The following is a 17,368-nucleotide window of genomic DNA, read 5'->3' on the forward strand; positions in this document are numbered from 1 at the left end:
TAGAGATCGCGGCGGCCATTTTCCCAAAGCCGAGTTTGCATCTCGGCTTTGGGAAAATGGCCGCCGCGATCTCTAACGCGCACGCGCGGCATCCCGCGGCCATTTTCCTGAAGCGCCGTGCAGCAGAGCACTCGATCTGCGCACGCGCGGCCCCAGGAAGATGGCCGCCCCCACCGACGAAAGGGATGACAGCGCAGATCGCGCGCTGTGTCTTCACCACTACGCCACTACGCCACCAACGTAAAGCTGAGGAAGAACCAGCGATGTCACTACGCCCTCCCGACCTGACCAGCCTGATTGACAGGCGAAAACGGCGACTTTGGTAAGTTATTTCTCAGCATACATGGGGAATCGGGGTACACTACATACACTATAGGAACACACAGCGCAGGCCCTATTTAACAGTATTTATAGCTCAATCTCAAAAAACGGGGTGACAGGTTCCCTTTAATGGGATTCTCTAGGGTTATACTATACATTCACTTGCTGCGTTTTTTTCAGCTGTGATAAATTACCCCAGAGACCAGATGTTGACTATTGTGTTTCCTTTTTTTTTTTTTTTTTTTACTTCCACTCCCACAATTTTTGGTTCTGATCATTTTTATCACTTGACCAGATCATTAAAAAATGCAGAAACTGGTGTTACTACACCACAGCTTTAAATTGCTGAAGTGTTCCCATCATAGTTTTTATCCTCTTATTATATTGCAGTCATCATATTAAATAGCACTGTGCACTTACAATTGCTCATTTTTCCCTTGTACTCTCTCTTCTTCTCTATGTAGAAACAGGAAGTCTCTTGTCCCTGCATTTATCATACCCCGCTTTAACTCTTGACCCAGGTGCTCCCTCCTCCTCCAGCCAGGGACTTTTGGAATGACTTTTGACTTGAGCAGTGAAAATTGACCACCTGTTTCTACATAGAGCTTAGGAGGATTCAGCTAGTCTGTTTTTAATCATGTGATGTCACAGATCTAATAGAAAAGAGAATTAGCTGGGTAGAAGGGCAAAATGAGCAATTGTAAGAACACAGTGCTGTATTATATGATGACTGCTTGAAAAGCCTGTAGGACATTATTGCAAGAAAGCTTGGCTGAGTAGATTACACAAGAAGGAAAACACACAGCAAGTCAGCAGGATCTAGAGGCAACATGGCAGATGTGACAACCTACATGGTGAGCTGCAGCATGTGCTACATGTTCACAGATCGACCAGAAGAAGAATCCAATTTCACCTGTCAGAAGTGTAGACTAGTGGCCCTTTTAGAAGAAAAGGTGCGGGGTCTGGAAGAAAGAATAGCAACTTTGAAACTCATCAAAGAGAATGAAGACTTCCTAGACAGAACAGAAGCATCTCTACTGGTCACAGAAGGTGAAAAAAGTGTCAAAGAACCTCCAAAAGCAGATGAGTGGAAGCATGTGACCAAAAGAAGCAAGAAGACCATGGATAAATCACCAACCACGCAACTGAAGAACCGATATCAAATCTTTGTAGAGGATGAAGATGGCACACCTAAGGATGAAGCAATACCAGCAAGCAAAAAAGTAAAGGGCAAACAGCAACAAGTGACTGCAAAAAGTACAGCCAAGAAGCAACGAAGAGTGGTGGTGGTGGGAGACTCACTACTGAGAGGCACAGAAGCAGCCATCTGCAGACCGGACATAACCGCAAGAGAAGTATGCTGCCTTCCAGGTGCGATGATCAAGGATGTGACCGATAGGATACCAAAGCTCTTCAGCTTTAAGGACGTCCACCCATTTCTTCTCATACATGTTGGCACCAATGACACGGCATGGAAGGACCTACCGACAATCTGCAAGGACTTTGAAGAGTTGGGGAAGAAAGGAAAGGAACTGGATGCACAGGTAGTTTTTTCTTCTATCCTTCCAGTAGACGGACATGGCACCAGGAGATGGAACAGGATCCTTGATGTGAGCAACTGGCTAAGACGATGGTGCAGACAACAAGGATTCGGATTCCTGGACCACGGTGTGAATTACTTGTACGATGGACTCCTCGCTAGAGACGGACTACACCTCAACAAACCTGGGAAACACACATTCGCCAGAAGACTTGCTACACTCATCAGGAGGGCGTTAAACTAGAAGAAGAGGGGACGGGAAGAAAAACATTAGACTCGAACAAAGAAGACCCAGGAAAACATACTCAGAAGGGAGGTAAGAACATTTCTAAAACAATCCACAGTGAGGAGATTGGAACAAAACAAAATCCTCTAAACTGCATGCTCGCAAATGCCAGAAGCCTGACAAACAAGATGGAAGAACTAGAAGCAGAAATATCTACAGGTAACTTTGACATAGTGGGAATAACCGAGACATGGTTAGATGAAAGCTATGACTGGGCAGTTAACTTACAGGGTTACAGTCTGTTTAGAAAGGATCGTAAAAATCTGAGAGGAGGAGGGGTTTGTCTCTATGTAAAGTCTTGTCTAAAGTCCACTTTAAGGGAGGATATTAGCGAAGGGAATGAGGATGTCGAGTCCATATGGGTCGAAATTCATGGAGGGAAAAATGGTAACAAAATTCTCATTGGGGTCTGTTACAAACCCCCAAATATAACAGAAATTATGGAAAGTCTACTTCTAAAGCAGATAGATGAAGCTGCAACCCATAATGAGGTCCTGGTTATGGGGGACTTTAACTACCCGGATATTAACTGGGAAACAGAAACCTGTGAAACCCTTAAAGGCAACAGGTTTCTGCTAATAACCAAGAAAAATTATCTTTCACAATTGGTGCAGAATCCAACCAGAGGAGCAGCACTTTTAGACCTAATACTATCTAATAGACCTGACAGAATAACAAATCTGCAGGTGGTCGGGCATCTAGGAAATAGCGACCACAATATTGTACAGTTTCACCTGTCTTTCACTAGGGGGACTTGTCAGGGAGTCACAAAAACACTGAACTTTAGGAAGGCAAAGTTTGACCAGCTTAGAGATGCCCTTAATCTGGTAGACTGGGACAATATCCTCAGAAATAAGAATACAGATATTAAATGGAAAATGTTTAAGAACATCCTAAATAGGCACTGTAAGCGGTTTATACCTTGTGGGAATAAAAGGACTAGAAATAGGAAAAACCCAATGTGGCTAAACAAAGAAGTAAGTGTTATGAACTGGTGATTCAGAAACACAATGGACCTGGTGGTTAAGAGCACACAAAGTGACCTGATAGTTACTAGCAACATAGGACGAGCTCTGAGACGTGGGAACTCTGCTGACCGCAATCCCTAATCCTATCACACCACACTAGAGGTAGCCGTGGAGCGCTCCTGACCAGACCTAGGCGCCTCGGGCACAGCCTGAGAAACTAGCTAGCCCTGAAGATAGAAAAATAAGCCTACCTTGCCTCAGAGAAATTCCCCAAAGGAAAAGGCAGCCCCCCACATATGACTGTGAGCAAAGATGAAAATACAAACACAGAGATGAAATAGGTATTAGCAAAGTGAGGCCCGACTTACTGAATAGACCGAGGATAGTAAAGATAGCTTTGCGGTCAGCACAAAAACCTACAAACACTCACGCAGAGGGCGCAAAAAGACCCTCCGTACCGACTAACGGCACGGAGGTGCTTCCTCTGCGTCCCAGAGCTCCCAGCAAGCAAGAAAAACCAATATAGCAAGCTGGACAGAAAAAATAGCAAACAAAAGTAACACAAGCAGAACTTAGCTTATGCAGGGCAGACAGGCCACAAGACGATCCAGGAGAGAGCAAGACCAATACTGGAACATTGACTGGAGGCCAGGAACAAAGAACTAGGTGGAGTTAAATAGAGCAGCACGTAACGACTTAACCTCGTCACCTGAGGAAGGAAACTCAGAAGCCGCAGCCCCACTCACATCCACCAGAGGAAGCTCATAGACAGAACCAGCCGAAGTACCACTCATGACCACAGGAGGGAGCTTGACCACAGAATTCACAACAAGTAAGACAGGCAATTAACAGTAAAAAGAAAGCATTTGCACTACTAAAGCAGGATTGAAGCTCTAAAAAACTATAGGGAGAAAAATACTTTATCTGAAAAACTAATTAAAGCTGCCAAAAAGGAAACAGAGAAGCACATTGCTAAGGAGAGTAAACTAATCCCAAACTGTTCTTCAACTATATCAATAGTAAAAGAATAAAAACTGAAAATGTAGGCCCCTTAAAAAATAGTGAGGAAAGAATGGTTGTAGATGACGAGGAAAAAGCTAACATATTAAACACCTTCTCCACGGTATTCACGGTGAAAAATGAAATGCTAGGTGAAATCCCAAGAAACAATGAAAACCCTATATTAAGGGTCACCAATCTAACCCAAGAAGAGGTGCGAAACCGGCTAAATAAGATCAAAATAGATAAATCTCCGGGTCCGGATGGCATACACCCACGAGTACTAAGAGAACTAAGTAATGTAATAGATAAACCATTATTTCTTATTTTTAGGGACTCTATAGCGACGGGGTCTGTTCCGCAGGACTGGCGCATAGCAAATGTGGTGCCAATATTCAAAAAGGGCTCTAAAAGTGAACCTGGAAATTATAGGCCAGTAAGTCTAACCTCTATTGTTGGTAAAATATTTGAAGGGTTTCTGAGGGATGTTATTCTGGATTATCTCAATGAGAATAACTGTTTAACTCCATATCAGCATGGGTTTATGAGAAATCGCTCCTGTCAAACCAATCTAATCAGTTTTTATGAAGAGGTAAGCTATAGGCTGGACAACGGTGAGTCATTGGACGTGGTATATCTCGATTTTTCCAAAGCGTTTGATACCGTGCCGCACAAGAGGTTGGTAAACAAAATGAGAATGCTTGGCCTGGGGGAAAATGTGTGTAAATGGGTTAGTAACTGGCTTGGTGATAGAAAGCAGAGGGTGGTTATAAATGGTATAGTCTCTAACTGGGTCGCTGTGACCAGTGGGGTACCGCAGGGGTCGGTATTGGGACCTGTTCTCTTCAACATATTCATTAATGATCTGGTAGAAGGTTTACACAGTAAAATATCGATATTTGCAGATGATACAAAACTATGTAAAGCAGTTAATACAAGAGAAGATAGTACACATGGGAAGAAGGAATCAATATCACCATTACACACTGAACGGGAAACCACTGGGTAAATCTGACAGGGAGAAGGGCTTGGGGATCCTAGTTAATGATAAACTTACCTGGAGCAGCCAGTGCCAGGCAGCAGCTGCCAAGGCAAACAGGATCATGGGGTGCATTAAAAGAGGTTTGGATACACATGATGAGAGCATTATACTGCCTCTGTACAAATCCCTAGTTAGACCGCACATGGAGTACTGTGTCCAGTTTTGGGCACCGGTGCTCAGGAAGGATATAATGGAACTAGAGAGAGTACAAAGGAGGGCAACAAAATTAATAAAGGGGATGGGAGAACTACAATACCTAGATAGATTAGCGAAATTAGGATTATTTAGTCTAGAAAAAAGACGACTGAGGGGCGATCTAATAACCATGTATAAGTATATAAGGGGACAATACAAATATCTCGCTGAGGATTTGTTTATACGAAGGAAGGTGACGGGCACAAGGGGGCATTCTTTGCGTCTGGAGGAGAAAAGGTTTTTCCACCAACATAGAAGAGGATTCTTTACTGTTAGGGCAGTGAGAATCTGGAATTGCTTGCCTGAGGAGGTGGTGATGGCGAACTCAGTCGAGGGGTTCAAGAGAGGCCTGGATGTCTTCCTGGAGCAGAACAATATTGTATCATACAATTATTAGGTTCTGTAGAAGGACTTAAATCTGGGGATTTATTATGATGGAATATAGGCTGAACTGGATGGACAAATGTCTTTTTTCGGCCTTACTAACTATGTTACTATGTTACTATGACTGCAGTATATTAAAAGGATGAAAATGTTGATGGAAGTGCTTCTACCCCTTAGTGACCGAGCCAAATTTTTGAAATCTGATCAGTGTCCCTTTATGTGGTAATTATTTATGAGCGAATATACGATGCGATATACTTTATTGATCCCGGGTGAAATTACGGTATTACAGTAGCAATACAAACACCAGTACATAAAATATTTGGACACATCTTCCACAGGTATACCAACATTACATAACAAATAAATGTGGGTAGTTCAGGTATATAAGTCACTGTTAATTGACATTAGTACACCAGCAATCAGTCATTATTGTCTACCACCCTTAGGAAATAATTATACATCCCCATAGCAGTAGGTACAAACGATTTCCTGAGTTTCCCCTTCTTACACCTTAGTAGGATTAGACGGCTGCTGATTGTGTTCTTCTGCTTCAAGAACAGCTCGTATAGTGGGTGTGTATTATTGATCATTATAGCCCTACACTTCTTTTGAATTCCATCCTCAATAGCTCCTCAAAAGAGTCCAGATGGAGGCCAACAGCCGCTCTTGCCTTCTTGATAAGTTTGTTGAGCTTATTAGCGTCAGCTACTCGCACACTACTGCCCCAGCATATGATAGCAAAAAAGATGGCGCTTGCCAAAACGGACTGGTAGAACATTTCCAGCATTTTACTGCCCACATTGAACGACCTGAGCTTCTGAAGAAAGAATAGTCTGCTCATTCCCTTCTTGTAAACCTTTTCTGTATGACACCTCCAATTGAGTTTACTGTCAAGGTGAACCCCCAAATATTTGTAGCTCTCAGCAATCTCAACCTCCTGGCCAGCAATATTAATCAGTAAGTAACCCTCCTTTTTCTTTCTATAACTCACCACCAACTCTTTGATTTTCTTTACATTTAGTTCTAGACAGTTAGTCCAGCACCAATCCACAAAGTCAGAAACCACCCTTCTATATTCCTCCTCCCCCCGGCCCCCCACAATGCCCCCTACAATCACTGAGTCATCTGAGAATTTTTGGAGGTGACAAAAATCTGATTTATACTGAAAGTCAGCTGTATACAATGTGAAGATGAAGGGCGACAGCACTGTACCCTGAGAGGCTCCAACACTGCTCCGTACACTGCCAGATACCACCTCCCCCATCCTTACAAACTGCGGCCTGTCCATCAGGTAGTCGTTTATCCAGTTTACCATCCCCTCATCTACCGCCATATCAGTCAACTTATTACATAGTAAGGGCGGCTGCTGTAAGGTATTGAAAGCACTTGAGAAGTCAAAGAACATGGCGCGAACTACAGATCCATCATTGTCCAAGAATGAATGTACTGTATGTAGCAGAGACACTACAGCATCATCCACCCCCAATCTCTGCTGGTACGCAAACTGCAGGGGGTCAGTAAAAGCCCTCACCCTCAGACACAAGTAGGCGAGTATTATTCTCTCCAAGGACTTCATAGCATGTGATGTTAAGGCCACTGGACGATAGTCTTGTAGGGAAGTTGGAAAAGTGGTTTTAGGAACCAGCACCAGGCAGGTGGTCTTCCACAGTTCTGGTACACCTTGTGATTGAAGGCTCCAGTTAAACAGCTCTGAGGACACGTGGACTGAGGCCATCGGGCCCAGCTGCTTTGCCAATAACAATAAGAGAACCAGAAACACATGGGCTACTTGCACATTGAACAAGTCTGTAGCGAGAGAGAACAGAAAATGTGCATGATTTCAAAGGAAAAAATGCATGAAAAACTGGATTCGGAGGCCGGATTCATCATTTCACATCTGTTTCATACGTTTTTCGCCGGATCCGTCGCTGGGCGTTTTTTCGCCGGACAGAAAAAAGTTCCTCTGTACGTTTTCTCCATCCGCCGGAATCAGTTTCTTTTGACGGATCCAGCAAAAAAACGGATGAAACATGTGGCCATCAGGCGCAATCCAGCGCTAATATAACTATGAGAAAAAAACGGATCCGGCGCAAAAAAAATGGATCCCTTTTTTTTTTCAAAACTCGCCAGACTGTGCCTGACAGCAAAAACCTGATGTGTGAAAGTAGCCTAACTATCCATATAGCTATCTACATCTATCTATCTCATTCCTTCTATCTATCTGTCTATCTGTGTGTAATGGAGTGTGGGTTGGACAAATGTAAAGGAGGAGGTTGGACAAGACATGACATCACAAATCTTTTTTTGTTCAATAATACATCTTTATTTAGCTTTCAAAAACGCATACAAAAACCCATCAAAACCGCATCAAAACCGCGCAAAAAACGCACCTGCGTTTTCTGCCAAGAGCTGCGGATTTTGTGCAGAAAAATCCGCTGGCAAATCTGCATCGTGTGCACATACCCTTATTGCCCATATAACAGGCGCTGTGGTTGACCCGTCGAGGCATGGAATGACTGTTCAATCAGTGAATGTATTTATTCTTCGTGTTTTATATGGCCAGTGATGACCGCGACTGTCGCGCACACACACAGGTACACGATTCGGCAAGCAATAAAGATGATTTCATATTATCTTTGGGCACAAGTACATTTACTGTAGGAGTAATGTGGGAATTCTAATGAAACCTCTGAAGAAAGCTCACTCATTGGCTTCAGGTGTAGCGAGCAGTTTCCAAGAAACCGCAATGATGAACTTATTTCTCCCTCCTCCACTCTGCCTTGATGACTGTATAAAGTACTGCACAGATAAACTGGAGCATAAGGAAGGAGTTTTTATAAGGCACCGTGGTAAAATAAGAACCCCCTTCATATATCAGAATGACAGCATTATCTTGGCCCGTCAGTACTGCAGCAGCTGGGAAGCGTACTCCTGTAACTAGTCCTGACCTGGGCACATTACTGCAGAGAGATACGCCATGGAGTCCACCGCTTTACGCAATGTGTGTCTGGATGAGCAGAATCTGTAGCCAAGGTCATTACTATGTTTAGTCATATACATTCTTATACAAAATTCACAAAGCGGTAATACTCCACGGCAATCATGTTTATCTTAACTAAAAGATCTATGAAAAGTATTTGGATTTTTTTGCCATATGTTATAGATTGAATACATTTTAGAACAATACATTTTTAAAGGGCAAAAATGTGTAAAAATAGCCTAAAAAGCTCCCTAAGGGTATTTGCACACTATGGGGGCAATTCATTAAGACTGGCATAGCACACACCAGTCTTACTGAAGCGCTCGCTGGAGTACACTGAGCTGATTGATTAAGCAGCGTGCGCCACTTAAATGCACGTCTGATACCAAGCATGTGGCGACGGCGGGCACACATACAGTACCTGGAGTACGTTACGTCACTAGAGTAGTATAGCTTGGCTACCAGAATGGTGAGCGGACTGCAAAGTATGTTCTATGAGGAATGGTTAAAGGATGGTTAGCTTGCAAAAAAGAAGTTTAAGAGGAGACTTAATAGCTGTCTACAAATATCTGAAGGGCTGTCACATTGTAGAGGGATCACCATTAGGAGCAATGGGATGAAACTGAATGGGAGAAGATACAGATTAGATATTAGAAAAAACTTTTTGACAGGTAGGGTGATCAATGAGTGGAACAGGCTGCCACGAGAGGTGGTGAGTTCTCCTTCAATGGAAGTCTTCAGAGGCTGGACAGACATCTGTCTGACAAGGTTTAGTGAATCCTGCATTGGGGGTTGGGCATGATGACCCTGGAGGTTCCTTCCAACTCTAACTTTCTATGATTCTTTGATGAACTTATTATGAATTTGACAGGCAGCCGTGATCACTCCCATTTTGTCCATGCTATGCTCATATTGGCAAAGCTAGCGCAACTTATTAAGGTGTTTACACCAGATTTTTTTGATGAATAGGCCCCATTGTGTTTTTCAGGTGGGTGTGGTTGGAAACCTAATACATTCATCTCTATGTAAACACAGCTTGCTGTACATATGTTCAAGCTTTTGAGTGTCCTTTAATCACTTCAGATTTCTAAAGATGCCAAATGGTTAAAAGAAGTGAGTGGACCATTATGCGGGCATTCTCTGCTCTGATGATGCTCTATACTGTAGGAAGGCTCAAAAGACGACCCGGCGTCTTTTTGATTGTCCTGCCAGCTTTTTTGCTTGAAAAACTGCCAGTGATTTAACTTTATTATTGAATGGGGTGAACATTAAAATTTCTTTTAACCCCTTCATGACCTTGGGATTTTCCGTTTTTCCGTGTTCGTTTTTTGCTCCCCTTCTTCCCAGAGCCATAACGTTTTTATTTTTCCGTCAATATGGCCATGTAAGGGCTTATTTTTTGCGAAACAAGTTGTATTTTTGAACGACATCATTAGTTTTAGCATGTCGTGTACTAGAAAACGGGAAAAAAATTCCAAGTGCGGTGAAATTGCAAAAAAAAGTGCAATCCCACACTTGTTTTTTAATTGGCTTTTTCACTAGGTTCACTAAATGCTAAAACTGACCTGCCATTATGATTCTCCAGGTCAGTACGAGTTCGTAGACACCTAACATGACTAGGTTCTCTTTTATCTAAGTGGTGAAAAAAAAATCCAAACTTTGCTAAAAAAAAAAAAAAAAAATTGTGCCATTTTCTGATACCCGTAGTGTCTCCATTTTTCATGATCTGGGGTCGTTTGAGGGCTTATTTTTTACGTGCCGAGCTGCCGTTTTAAATTATACCATTTTGGTGCAGATACGTTCTTTTGATCGCCCGTTATTGCATTTTAATGCAATGTCGTGGCGACCAAAAAAAGTAATTCTGACATTTCAATTTTTTTTCTCACTACGCCGTTTAGCGATCAGGTTAATCCTTTTTTTTTCATTGATAGATCGGGCGATTCTGATCGCGGCAATACCAAATATGCGTAGGTTTGATTTTTTTTTTTATTGATTTATTTTGAATGGGGCGAAAGGGGGGTGATTTAAACTTTTATATTTTTTTATTTTTTTCATATTTTTTTAACTTTTTTTTTTTTACTTCTGCCATGCTTCAATAGCCTACATGGGAGGCTAGAAGCTGGCACCACTCTATCGGCTCTGCTACACAGCAGCGATCATCAGATCGCTGCTATGCAGCAGAAATGCAGGCTTGCTATGAGCGCCGACCACATGGGGGCGCTCACAGCAGGCCAGCATCAGTAACCATAAGGCCGGCGTCACACTTGCGAGTTTTACGGACGTAAGAGCGCAGAAACTACGTCCGTAAAACTCGCAAAAAATACGGCACAATTATTCTCTATGCCCCTGCTCCTATCTGCCGTATTAAACTGATCAGTATTATACGGCTTTCTACGGCCGTACAAAATCGCAGCATGCTGCGTTTGTCACCGTATTGCGCAAATAAAACGTCAATGAAAGTCTATGGAAGCCCCAAAAATACGGATTACACACGGACCAGCAGTGTGACTTGCGAGGAATACGCAGCGCTGTTAGAGAGAAAAGCCGGTAATTCAGTGCGGTGTACAGTAAAATCACACTGACAGCTTACAGTAGAATAGGTAGAATAAATGTGTACACATAGAATAGGTATGTATGTATGTGTATATATATATATATATATATATATATATATATGTCAGTGAGACACATATATGTATATATATTAATATTTCATCCAGCGCGATATAGCAGAAAGCCGGTAATTCAATTACCGGCTTTTGCTTTCTCCTTCCTAAAACCCGACATGATATGAGACCTGGTTACATACAGTAAACCATCTCATATCCCCATTTTTTTGCATATTCCACACTACTGATGTTAGTAGTGTGTATATGCAAAATTTGGCCGTTCTAGCTAGTAAATTAAGGGGTTAAATGGCGTAAAAAATAGGCGTGGGCTCCCGCACAATATTCTCCGCCAGAGTGGTAAAGCCAGTGACTGAGGGCAGATATTAATAGCCTGGAGAGGGTCCACGGTTATTGCCCCCCCCCCGGCTAAAAACATCTGCCCCCAGCCACCCCAGAAAAGGCACATCTGGAAGATGCACCTATTCTGGCACTTGGCCACTCTCTTCCCATTCCCGTGTAGCGGTGGGATATGGGGTAATGAAGGGTTAATGCCACCTTGCTATTGTAAGGTGACATTAAGCCAAATTAATAATGGAGAGGCGTCAATTACCGGCTTTCTGCTATATCGCGCTGGATGAAATATTAATATATATACATATATGACATATATATATATATATATATATATATATATATATATATATATATATATATACAGTATATATGGGTTGTTTTTTTTTTTCTTTACACATGGATCCCTTGTATAGCCGTATGTCGGTTTTGCAAGCCTGCGATAAAAACACGCATTACGGCTGCCATACGGATTACATACGGAGGATGCCATGCGCAAAAAACGGTGACACACCCTGCCTACGGAGGAGCTACAGACCACTATTTTCAGGACTTTTCAGCGTATTACGGCCGTAATATACGGACCGTATTTTCATACACTGTGTGTGACGCCGGCCTAAAGGTCTCAAGGACCTCTATGGTTACCATTCTGATGCATCGCTGACCCCCGATCGTGTGACGGGGTCGGCGATGCGCTCATTTCCGACCGGGTGGCCGGAAGCGTCGGTTAAATGCAGCTGTCAGCGTTTGACAGCGGCATTTAACTAGTTAATAACGGCAGGTGAATCGCGATTTCACCCGCCACTATTGCGGGCACATGTCAGCTGCTCAAAACAGCTGACCTGTCCCGGCTTTGATGCGGGCTCACCGCCGGAGCCCTGCATCAAAGCGCGGTATCTGACCTCAGACGTACTATCCCGTCCGAGGTCAGAAAGAGGTTAAACGCCAGTAAAAAAAAATTGCATAAAATGATGGAAATAACTAAAAAGAAACTGTCAGCAGATAAAAACATCTTAAAACTCCTCAAGAAACTATCAAGAACGCTAAAAAAGATAGATGTTTCATGGAAAAAGCAATAACACCAGTGTTTATTGGCACATTTTTTTCTGGAAAAACTGCAGGTTTACCCACCTGAAAAAAAATTAATGTGCACATACCCTAAGGCTGGAGTCACACCAGCGTTTAAAAATTGGTTCGATGTGATCCAGAAAAGTAGGACGAGTGTCATGTGAGTACAATGCGATTTTTAGCAAGTAGCATCCGTCTGACATACGTATGCAATCCATACGCAATGCAAACAGCTTTTACATACAGTAATTCTCCTTAATTTCAAACTGGTTTGCTAGTAAAACAACCTTATATACAGGTATAGATAGATGAAATTGAGATATATAATCAGTACAGTGCAAGTGTAGCTTACTGAACATGTATTAATCTAATAATTAAAAGAAAATATAGCGTGAGGTCCCCGTAATTTTCTTAACCAGCTGAGAGGAAGCCAACAGCTGGGGGCTGATGGTTATACTCCGGGAAGGGGGTAATAAACATGAAGGTTCCCAGACTATTAATACCTGATCACAGCTGTCTACTTAACCTGCAAAGGCTATTAACAAGGGCTGACACCCCCCCCAAAAATGACATGGGGTCCACCTTATTAATAACCCACAAAGGCTAGGTAGACAGCTGCAGGCTGATACTACTAGCCTAGGTAGGAGCCATGGATATTGGCCCCCTCCCAAACTAAGAACATCTGCCCTGTCACCCCGGAAATGGCGCCTCCGCTCTTCCCACTTGCCCTCATGCGGTGGTGAGTGGGTTAATAGTATTGGGGTTGATGTAAACTTTCTAAAGTCGGCTCCCATGAAGCCCAGGGGTTAGGAATGGCTAGCTGATATTAATAGCCTTAGAAGCTCCATGTTTGTTAACCCCTTCCCAGACTATAAATTTCAGCCCCCAGCTGTTGGCTTTCCCTCAGCTGGTTAAGAAAAATATGGGTGACCCCACGTCAGTTTTTCTTTTGTTCTTATCTATATATCTTATTGTGACTTTTCATGCCGTGAATTTACTGTACTCTGCTGATGAAATGTCGGGTTTCCTATGAGATGGGTGCCTAAAAATCGCATGGCACACACGGTCCGTGTGCCATGCCATTTTTTTTCGCTCACACCCATTGATTTGCATTTGTGATTGCATCCACTCGTAGCATGCTACGATTTTTTTAGCAGTACAATCGCAATCCAATATGACCTCATAAAAATTGCAGATGAGCATTGAATCATTGAACAACATTGTTCCGAATGCAAACTGATTTTTTTTTTTTTTATTGGATTGCAGTCATCCGATTTATTCGCTTTTTTGAACGAGCCCAAAGGCTTGGTTCACAGGTTCAATATTCAATAATTGATCAGCAAAAAGATTGTAACCAGCTAACCTGAGTCACTCAGGGCGTGCAGCATCAGGGAGAGCCTTGGGACGACATGTATGATTCCAGAGCAAAAAAAGAGAAGAGATTCCAGCTCCTTAAACATTTCTATTCAAACCTTTAAGGGATAGATAGCTTTTTTTTTTCAGCTCTGGCATGTCAGGATGAGGAGACTTATAAGCCATATCACTTAGGATACAAGCCAAACCAGAATCTCAATTTGCAGACACAATGTTTTGGGATGTTGAGATTTTGGTTTGGCTTTTATCCTAATTTGAGATGGGCGGACCCCTGGATGTTTGGGTTCTGCCGAACAGTTAAAAAAAAGTTCAGATTCAGTTACCCGGACCTCATTCACTTGAATGGGTGGCCCGAACATCCAGTGTTTGCCACGCTGTCATGTGCATGACAGAGCGTCAAATACTGCTTCTGAACGGTGGTAAAATTACCGCCGGTCAGACAGCTGCGGTTCCCACGCTGTAAATTGACAGTGTGAGCCCACATCTGTGATTGGAGGTAAAAAGTTTACCTCCAGTCATTGGTGTCAGCTGATGGGACTACATTACTGTTCGGGTTCACCCATCTCTGATCCTAAATCATATTGCAAGGCTTATTAAAGAGTCAATATTAACTTTTAGGATCGCTGCTTCCAATAAATGACAATAGAGTTCTAGTCCTCTTTCTTTCTGAAGAGGCAATTTGCATATTTAAAGAAGGTTAAAACATTGAATCCATGTTATGATCATAATATGGATTCAATGTTTTAAACTTCTTTAAATAATCTCAAAATTTTTATGGAGCTTTTTTTTGCTCAGTATTTAGTACACGGCCATGGGTTTCTTGAGCTGTACTCCACAGTCTAAGGCCATGTTCACACAGTGCGTTTTTTACCGCGGAACCGCGGCGGTTTTGCCGCTGCGGTTCCGCAGCTGTTTTACATGCAGGGTACAGTACACTGTACCCTATGGAAAACAGGACACACTGTGCACATGGTCCGGAAATTGTAAAAAAAAAGCCGCGCTGAATAGCTCCCGGAAAAAAGAAGGAGCATGTCAATTCTTCTTCCTGAACCGCAGCGGTTCTGCACCCATAGACCTCCATTGTGAGGTCAAAATCGCAGTAAAACCCGCAGATCAAAAATATATCTGCGGGTTTTACTGCGATTTGATGTGCAGAACCGCTGCAGCAGGAAGTGCGGGGGAGCGGGCGGAAGTGCGTGGGCGGAGTGTGGCTGCCCCCCCGTGCTCCGATCCCGCCCCCCCGTGCTCCGATGCCCCCCCCCCCGTGCTCCGATGCCCCCCCCAGTGCTCCGATGCCCCCCCGTGCCCTAATCTCCCCCCCTTATACTTACCCGGCGTCCCGGTGTCCGTCCGGCCGTCTTCTCCCTGGGCGCCGCCATCTTGCAAAATGGCGGGCGCATGCGCAGTGCGCCCGCCGAATCTGCCGGCCGGCAGATTCGCTCCAAAGTGCATTTTGATCACTGAGATATAACCTATCTCAGTGATCAAAATAAAAAAATAGTAAATGACACCCCCCCCCCCCACTTTGTCACCCCCATTGGTAGGGACAATAAAAAAATTAAGAATTTTTTTTTTTTTTTTTCACTAAGGTTAGAATAGGGTTAGGGTTAGGGGTAGGGTTAGGGGTAGGGGTAGGGGTAGGGGTAGGGGTAGGGTTAGGGGTAGGGTTAGGGGTAGGGGTAGGGTTAGGGTTAGGGGTAGGGTTAGGGTATTTTCAGCCATTTTAGCCCTAAAAAGCTTCCTAGGAAACACACGGTAAAAAAGGATAAAAAAACGCATCAAAAAACGCATCAAAAACGCATCAAAAAAGGACAAAAAAAGGACCTGCGTTTTCTGCCAAGAGCTGCAGTTTTTAAAAAAAAACTGTCCTGAAAAAAAAAGGATGGAAATCCTGAACGTGTGAACATACCCTAATAGGCATATGTTAAGTTCAGGTTAAGTGATCTGAAGCCAGATCCATATGTGGTCTATTTTCACACCATAAATGTCGGACACCCGCCTAAACTTTGATTTCCAATATTCCAAGTACAGTCCAAACACAGTCTCCGTACAAAGCCATATATTTTTCAATGTTGTCTTTTTTCCTGCTCCTGTTTCCTCCTTTGGATTTGCATACCATGAGGCATTTAATACTGTCCTATTATTTAGTCCCATAAATCTTTATTATAACATTCAACCTGATCAGTGCTATATGGTTTTGGGTGGACAATAGTATTATCAAATAGCATTACTAGAAATTGCCTTTACGTCAGATGGACATTGCTTTCAATGGAGATTGAATATAAAGAAAACTGAAGCACTGTAGTTATGGCACGATTGTTCTAACAAACAGGAATTGCTCAAAGTGGTCATCCCAAGAAAATGAATATACCTTGATATTCTAAGATTATTGAGACCCAATAGATTGTATAATCTGACATTTTGGACAAAAAATGTGTGCACCACTAGTTAAGCCAGTAAACAGAGATGATAGAATCGCCTGAACTTAATTTTGAGCAAATTCACTCGAATTGGTAGACACATTCCAATTATTCCAAGTAACATTGGTTCTAATAAAAAGTGCCCTGGGTGCTGTGAAAAGGTTTTTGTTATGCTCTGAGATGTCTCAAGACCCTAAAGTATAATAAACAGAGGGGGAGATATTAAGGGGGTTAATGAGCAAAATACGTTCTATTCACCTGTATGAGGCCCTCACCTGTCTATTGTCACCGCTGCGGTAGTAGACGCATTCTAGGAAAGAAGGTATAATTTACTTCTTGTAAAACTTTATCAGGCCTCAAAAGAATACAGTAAATAGCTGATGGCTGCCTGCTATTTTACTGTAATCAAATCCCCAAAATGTTGGATTCAGCAGAAATCAAAATTTTTACGAAATTTAGTGCAAATTCGATTTGGTCTTTTGGATCAGTAACTTATAAGCCAAACTTGTATAAATGGGAAACATCTGATGAGGATATTACATTGTTGCGAATGCATGCTCTTTGAGGGAACCTACAGATGATACATGCTACCAAAATCACGGGCAGCATGCATCCACCACTGGCTGTACGATCACAGCCATGTATGTTTGACTCTGAAACGCAGAGAAAAACATACTTGTAATAGCTGCCGGGGACCGAGCCGCATGAGTGACTAGCTGTACAGGTGGGTCCCCAGTAGTTTCTCCCCACGCAAAGACCGTGATTGACAAGCCTCTGCCTATACGCGCATATATACAGAGGCTTGTCAGCTACTGTCAGCGGGCAGGG

At 42.9% G+C, this 17,368-nt stretch overlaps 1 protein-coding gene across 12 annotated transcripts in view; it reads left to right on the forward strand.

The window, feature by feature from the left end:
- Positions 1-17,368, forward strand: part of GRIP1 (glutamate receptor interacting protein 1) — an 859,437-nt gene that overhangs the window by 564,159 nt on the left and 277,910 nt on the right. The gene's annotated exons all lie outside the window — the stretch shown is intronic.

This window comes from Ranitomeya imitator, chromosome 4 (genome assembly GCF_032444005.1).
Source record: "Ranitomeya imitator isolate aRanImi1 chromosome 4, aRanImi1.pri, whole genome shotgun sequence".
In the NCBI taxonomy this organism is placed as follows: domain Eukaryota; kingdom Metazoa; phylum Chordata; class Amphibia; order Anura; family Dendrobatidae; genus Ranitomeya; species Ranitomeya imitator.